The following is a 7,399-nucleotide window of genomic DNA, read 5'->3' on the forward strand; positions in this document are numbered from 1 at the left end:
AAAATGAGTATGGGTGAAGACACCTTTTTTGAGCCGTTCCTCTGCCTAGTTCGTGGCACGCAGCGCCAGTCCACATATTACCTTCCGCCAAGCATTCCATTTACTTCCGGCCGTCTGATGTGAAATCTCGAATTTCACTGCATGGCTAGCTGTTCCGCATTTAATAACTACTGCAAGGTGCTCCAGATGATTCCTGGGACACAACGTCATTGAGCTAATTCCACTCCGAGTTACCAATAGGGCCGGCGATAGCCATGAACGGACTCTACGTTTCGGCCGCCAGCACAATCTACCATTCAAACGTTCAGTATAGTTTCGATCGTGTGCAACGACTCGTGGACATTATTTATAAGCTGAAAAGGTCTGTTAAAAATGGCATCTGAAAATATGCTACCCCGGGAAGCTTTTCACGAGCGTACCACGGCCTCCAGGTCAAATAACCAGAGCCTGCGTTAAGGTCTACGCAATACCCACACGAGCCTTCGAGCGTGAAATACGGTGTGTCTGCGGCTAACTGTATTTACCATGAAAGGTATGTTTACCTGAAAAATCAAGTCCAACGGTCACATATGACACGTTGAAACGAAGCACACATCCCAACGAGCGCAAAAGAGAAGCAGAGTTAACAATGTGGCCGGTGACAGGTATGAGCAGACTCTACGATTCGGCCGTCAGCATTGTCTGCCGATTTCAAGCGTGTCAGTTTAGTTTCCATTAATGAAATCACTTGCCGACACTATTCCAAAATTGTCTGAATGGCAATTCATATATTCTTGATGGCGGGTTATTTCCGGGGACCAGCGCTGCTGCTAACTGAGCAAATAGGAGCAGCGTACCATGTGCCCAGTCGTCCGACGAAACACCTAACGGCCTGCCAGCCGAAACTCGCTTGTTTTCGCTATACAGTGTACCATAGAACGTGTGTTCATCTGAATATTCATGTATCATGGTCAGGACCCTGAAAGCATTGTAGCCGCGATGGATTATTCCTCGGGGCCCAACATGACCTATTGGGCACAAAGCCACAGTGTGCGTTAAGGCCGACGTAATACCTAACCGCCTGCAAGCCTGATACAAGGCTTGTATGCGGTTATGTGTATATACCATAAAACGCGTTGGTCACACATTACAAAACAGAGAAAATGCCACGTCAGTACAGGAAAGTGAATAAGGAAGTCCACTTCCGACTGGTAGCGCCCGTCGCCAAATCATTATTTTGAACCAATACTCATTTCCATTACGACCGCCTGCCACGAAATGTCCAATTTGACTCTATGACCCAACTTTGCTACATTTAGAAAGTACTGAAGATCCAAATGATTCGTGAGTAAACTTGCATTGAAATCTGTCCACCCGATGTTACCAATAGTGACCGTTGATAGACATAAGCGGACTCTTTACGCTTCGGCCGCTACCATTGTCTGGCCATTTCAAACGTGCCAGCATAGTTAAAATCGATGATATCACTAGCAACATCATTTTAAAACTATGCATACAATTTCGTTATCATCATGGAGACAGTGGATCCATCCTTCCTGAACAAAATGTCATTCGGGTGTACCCATTCGAAGCTACCAATAGGGCCGATGCCAGGCGTAAAGCGAACTCTTTACGTTTCGGCCGCCAGTATCATTTGTCCGTTTCAAACGTGTCAATATAGCTACCATCGGTGCAACGACTAGCTGACATCATTCTAAAGCTGTTTAGAAAGGGCATCTCAAATATTCTAGCCTCGGTTAGCTTTTCACGGGCAGCACCACGGCCTACTGGGCACATAGCCAGGGCTTGCGTTCAGGCCTGAACAATACCCACACGCCTGCGAGCGAGAAACACGGTGTGCATGCGGCTAAATGTGTATGCCATGAACGGTACGCTTACCTGAAGAATCAAGTCCAACGGTCGCACATGACACGTGGAAAAGCGGTACTTATCCCAACCAGCACACGATGCAACAAGAGTTACCAATAGGGCCGGTGATAGGCTTAAGACACAGCTCTTAACGTATCGGCCGACAGCATGGTCTGTCCATATCAAACACTTTCTTAAAATGGTGTTGCTGATAGTTGCATCGATTGAAAGTAAATTGGCACGTTTGAAATGGGTGTATAACGCTGACGGCCGAAAGGTAAAAACTACGATTAGCGCATCAACGGCCATACTGTTGACTCGAAGTGGACTCACCTAAAAGGCATTTTGTTCAGGAATAATTTCAAACACTTTGCAGTCGTTTCCAAACGCAGCAAAGCAACGCCACGCATTGCAATTGGAGAGTTCATAGCAGACGGCCGGAAGGTAAATTAAAGAGTTGGGCTGCAAATGTAATACAAAATCTGGCGTTGGCACCCGAAACATAGACGGAGGAACGTCTCAGACAGTAAGGGAGCTCATAGTCTTATTGTAGTCGATTCTTCCATCCATTGTCATAACGTTAATGCTCTACATACATTCTCAGACAGTGTCTAATGGTGAGGGTGCCATAACACTCACGGAACCCGCGTTTCAAGTCTAGGAGAAACCATTGCCGTCTAAACCGTGTCAAAATGATGTCCACCACTGGTTGCACCGATGGACACTATTTTGGAAAGTTTGCTAAGGACCAATAATGCCGGTAACCGAAAACGTTGAGCCAGTTCATGTCTTTTTCCGGCCCCATTGGCAGCTCAGTGTGGACGTGCCTGAATGCGGTTGTTCATGGATTGCTTGTGAGCTTCTTGCAGTAGTTTCTTGAGGAAGCCTACGGGGAAAGGTGGTTTCTGCCATTGTCAGGTTCCACAGCGATACGAAACGAAGACCATAACTCGTGTCACGAGACGTCATGAGCAGAAGGTAAAACGCAGCCTATTTTTCTTCATTTATTTTTTAAATGGCACAAGAATGTAAACCACGAGTACATTCACGTAGATGGTATTCACGTAGATTCACGTAGATAGTATTCACGATGGTATTCACGAGTACATTCACGTAGATGCATTCAGGTAGATGCACGTGCACCATAACAATCTCCCGGAACGTCGTGAGCAGCGGGAAAATACAGCCCGAAAAACGTGTTCCACTGATAGTTTTCAACTGAAGACAGATTCATTCGTACCAGTGACGTCATCAGTGGGATGAAGGACACGTGTTATTACGAATACCTGCTTTGTTTTCAATGTTGCCATCAAAAGTGGCTTGTGAATGCTTGTGATATTGTGAGAAGTAAAAGAAGTTGGTTTTTTACATTTCTACCAGTGACGTCATGACTAGCAACAAACTTGTCATTGAGATGATTTACCCAGCCTGGCAGCGACGTTTCGTCAGCTGATTAGCCGGCCCTCATTACAGACCTAAGCCGACGCTCTTCCCTCCGCAAGCATTGTCGGCCGGAAGGTAAAGAACACCGCTTAAAAATTGCTGCATATGACAGATGAACAAATATAGATCATTGCAGTCAGCTCGGAATGTGAACTTTCTTATTGGCAGGACCGAAATTGCCCAATGACGGGGTCAAAACAGCAATAAAGCAAATGTGAACACTGGATGAAAATAGCTGTCATCATTACTCTGCTAAATCCAAGTTTGTGTTCCATGTGCAGGAAAACAGTGCATAAACTAACACCTAGCACGATGGCACATGCTGCATGGAGAACACGTCTGTGTTGCATATCATCACCTGTTTTTGTACTGGTGATTAAATATGTCACCTTGGTGCTTTTTTGTGATGGGTGTCTGCAGGCCATGAGGTAGGTAATTCAACTGTTCAACAATTCTTGCAGGGAGTACCAATAGTTTCTTTCATTCAGTGAATACATAAATGCCCAAGATTGATTTTGCAGACATTCCTCCTGTGACTTGAACATTTGGTTGACCACCTATTGGCAGGAGGGATGTGCTGGATATTGGTGACTGGCTAGTCAAGGAAATATGAAGTTACGTCACACTGGTAGACCAACTGGCAAGGAAGCGGGGCCTGGAATATTTGTTTTTGATGCAGTTAGGCTGTTTGTTGCTTGTCGGTTTAACGTGTGCGAGATAGGTATCTCAATAATTCCTGCATGATGCAAAGGATCAGCAAATATAGGCAATAGATCATTGCAGTCAGTGCAGAATGTGAACTATTTTTAATGCTGGGACCAAAATTGCCCAGTGATGGTTCCAAAATGTCAAGAAAGCAAATGTGAGCACTGGATGAAAATAGCTGTCATCAGTACCCTGTCAAATCCAGGTTTGTGCATTTCATGTGGAAGAAAACAGTGCATAAATTAAGCAAACCTAACCTAATGCCACATGATGTGCAGAGAACATCTGTGGTGCACATCATTACCTGTTTTTGTACTGGTGAGTAAATATGTTACCTTGGTGCTTTTTTGTGACATGTATCTTTGCAAACTATGAGGTGGATAATTGAGCTGTTGTTATAATTAATCATTTGTTATGAATTTTGAGCCCGGATTGCTTTTGTCATGACACAGCTCTGGGGCTGGTCCACATGTTATGATCTTTGGACTGTGCGAACACAGCTGTTTGTGCCACCTAGCCATCAGTCCATATCAGCCAATGCTGTTGACTGCAAGGATATCAAAGCAGTATTTCAACTGTAGTATGTCAAGAAAGCAAATAGCCACATTCTGACTTGCCAGTCCATGCCAAGTCTAAATTGCAATGCTGCCCTCAGGTACTGATGATGCATTGGATGGGGAAAGACAACATAGTTGCAAATTTTTGCCACTAACTATGTAGCATTCGTGAGTCATTTCCGTAGCTTAGCTCACTGTTGCAGGCTGCTCATAAATGCATTAGTGTGGGAGTAGGTAATGTGTTTCTTGGGCTGCGCAAAGTAGATGACATGATGCTGGGTGGCATACTGATATGAGTGTGGTTAGTTTGTGAGTTCATTGGCCAATACAAGAAAATACTGATTTCCTGCTAGCCAAAGTTTCCCGCTAGTAAAAATTTGCATATAACTGCTTATGTGACAGATTTGGCAGTGCTGATTGCGCAACTCTTGTGTTTCAAGTGCTATGGCTTGTGCTGTAGCCATAAAGCCTATGAGTCCCGCACAGATCATTTTTCCAACGGAGTCCACCTTCATCCTCACCCTCAAAGCTGTCTCGTGCCCACCATGGTTCGTGACATTCGCCATCCATACGCAGAGTACCGGCTTTTTTCTTCTTGTTTTGTTCAGTTCGCCTCAAAAGCGCAGTTTCCGCCCATAATCCGTTCCTTGATTCGAACTAAGCGGGATCGAACTATCGACCGTTAATCGGACGTAAAGCCGGTTTCGCCCATGTAAACGCCCCTCGTCGAGAGGGTTAACTAAATGAGGGGCCGCCCATCGTGGACGGAACGTGGGAAGCGTCGTCCAAATAGGGAGCCATCACCCTGGAGGTCAGGCGAGGGAGCGAGTCGCCGTTCAGCCTGGACACTCGTGGTCGGCCCAGCAGCTGCGTCGGTGTCAAGCTGGCAAATCATCGTGATATGCTTTGAACGGGGCTTAAACGTACATTTTTGGCAAGACCGAAATGTGATAAGTGAATTAAAACTTAACGAGGACCCATGCAGACGAGCCAATTGTAATGTCAAGGTGCGGGAAATAAGGGGGGGGGGAGTCCCACCTGTGTGCGTGCCAAGGATGAACGAGATGATGTGGGCGCCAGCGTATGCGAATGCTTGGAATGAGTGTGATGGGCGCCGAGTGCGTGGAGTCTGCGTGGATTAGTTACGGCCGGGGGGGGGGGGGGGGGTCCCAGGGTCGTTACCCAGTGGGCTCTTGTCAATATAATTCGCCAGTGCGGGGGACCCTTGCCGGTTGGGCGTATTAGTATGCACGCAATCCCATTTTTGCCCCATTTAAATATTTTCGCTAGCTTAAGGGTGGAGGTGGATACCGTGGTTAAGGGCGCACAGCCATGGGCGGGGAGACAGCCGTTCATGGTGCCTGACCGGATCCGCCATCCCGCCAATGCCCCGGTCACCCGCTTCATCCTAGCTCTGTGGCTCACATGAGTGTGTGTTGATGTCGGGTGTACCGGAGCCACAACGTGCCGAGTCTTGCGCTGACATAATCTGACTCGTATGCTGACCAGTGGGCTCCTCATTATAATTTGCTCTCGTGGGAGGGCGTGAGTGACGCGGCAACCGGCGGCGTGCAACATCCAGCGGCGGCCAGGGCATCCGCGCGCGACGCCCACCGCAGGAAACCCCACCCAACCCAACCGCAACCCCCCCCCCCGCACAGTAAGAGCATGAATCTACCTGTTTTGCGATTATTTACGATATGTCCTGCCTTAAATACGATGAATAGTGAACAATGATTTTTTCTAGCATTAGGTAGGAAAGTACACCCTGACCCATCATGTGCATGAATTTTCTGATATTTAATTTTAAATGTTTTCACTTTACACATTATTGGTTATTTAACTAGCAGTACATCATTTTGCTGCAGCCGCGGCCACAGCCGCAGTCATTTGTGTTAAAGTGGTATTCTTAAGCTGAAGACGATGTCTTTTTTAATACTACGTTGCAAACTACAGAATGACCATTGCAGCTTCGTATTCATTTTGTGTAGCAAGCACCGATTTAGAAGCTCTTTGTATATTATAAAGTATTTCTTTTGAAATTTCACGACCCTGACCTTTACCCGTACTTATTATAAAGGCTGTAATTATGGCATGGTATTGTATAGTCATAATATGGTATAGTCACATAACACGTAGAGTGTTGTGGCGCAGACGTGGCTGGGAGCTGCCCCTTCTACAGTATACATGGGCCAAAGTGTAATAAACTCGTTTTCGACATATGACCTGACTTTGTCCTGACACGTTACATCGATTTCAAAATTTGTCAGAAGTTTGAGTGTGTTTAAGGTCCGTCTCATTGAGGGCTTTCAAATGCCACTTCTTGCGTGTAACTGTGATAATTAGTCGGGAAAATAATGCGGGAGCAATATTTGCCCTCCCCCCCGTCCTGTCAATATCCTTGATGGCGATGACATGCGCGGCCAAAACGTGTGCCGGACATATCAATGAGAAAGTAACAATCAGGTACCTACTGTGATTATATCAAAGAAGATCGCATGAGGAACGCGCTACTGCTAAGCCAGATAAGAATTCATGCTCCCCTGAAAATACATGCAATTGCAATATATTGCAAGTTGCCATACGTCCCCAAAATAGCAGTATACTGATTGGACTACGTCACTAACTACGTAATATAATTATTTATTTCGCTAATAAAATTATATTCATGTCGTTAGGCATTGACTCTATTTCTCTGGAAAATTAGTAAAAGATGTTGCACATATATTACCAAAATGACCAGGTTTGGCTTTAGCGCTCAAAAAATAAAATGACAACAATAATCTCCATTCAATTCTATATTTAAACCCGGATGGGTTTCATTAAATATCCGCAGTATTTGAAGA

General features: G+C 45.6%; 1 protein-coding gene across 2 annotated transcripts in view; it reads left to right on the forward strand.

Annotated features, from left to right (window-relative positions):
* Nucleotides 1–3,335: 3,335 nt before the first annotated feature.
* The window catches only part of LOC119099409 (uncharacterized), a 15,034-nt gene continuing 10,970 nt past the window's right edge, over nt 3,336–7,399 (forward strand). The window contains exon 1 of one of the 2 annotated variants that reach the window (XM_037222551.1): nt 3,336–3,366. The gene's annotated coding sequence lies outside the window, so the exon portion shown is untranslated. Of the gene's footprint in view, nt 3,367–3,527; nt 3,554–7,399 lie in introns of those variants that run through there. The other variant, XM_037222552.1, reaches the window with a different exon arrangement.

The sequence above is a fragment of the Pollicipes pollicipes genome, unplaced genomic scaffold (genome assembly GCF_011947565.3).
Source record: "Pollicipes pollicipes isolate AB1234 unplaced genomic scaffold, Ppol_2.1 Scaffold_4740;HRSCAF=5597_pilon_pilon_pilon, whole genome shotgun sequence".
In the NCBI taxonomy this organism is placed as follows: domain Eukaryota; kingdom Metazoa; phylum Arthropoda; class Thecostraca; order Pollicipedomorpha; family Pollicipedidae; genus Pollicipes; species Pollicipes pollicipes.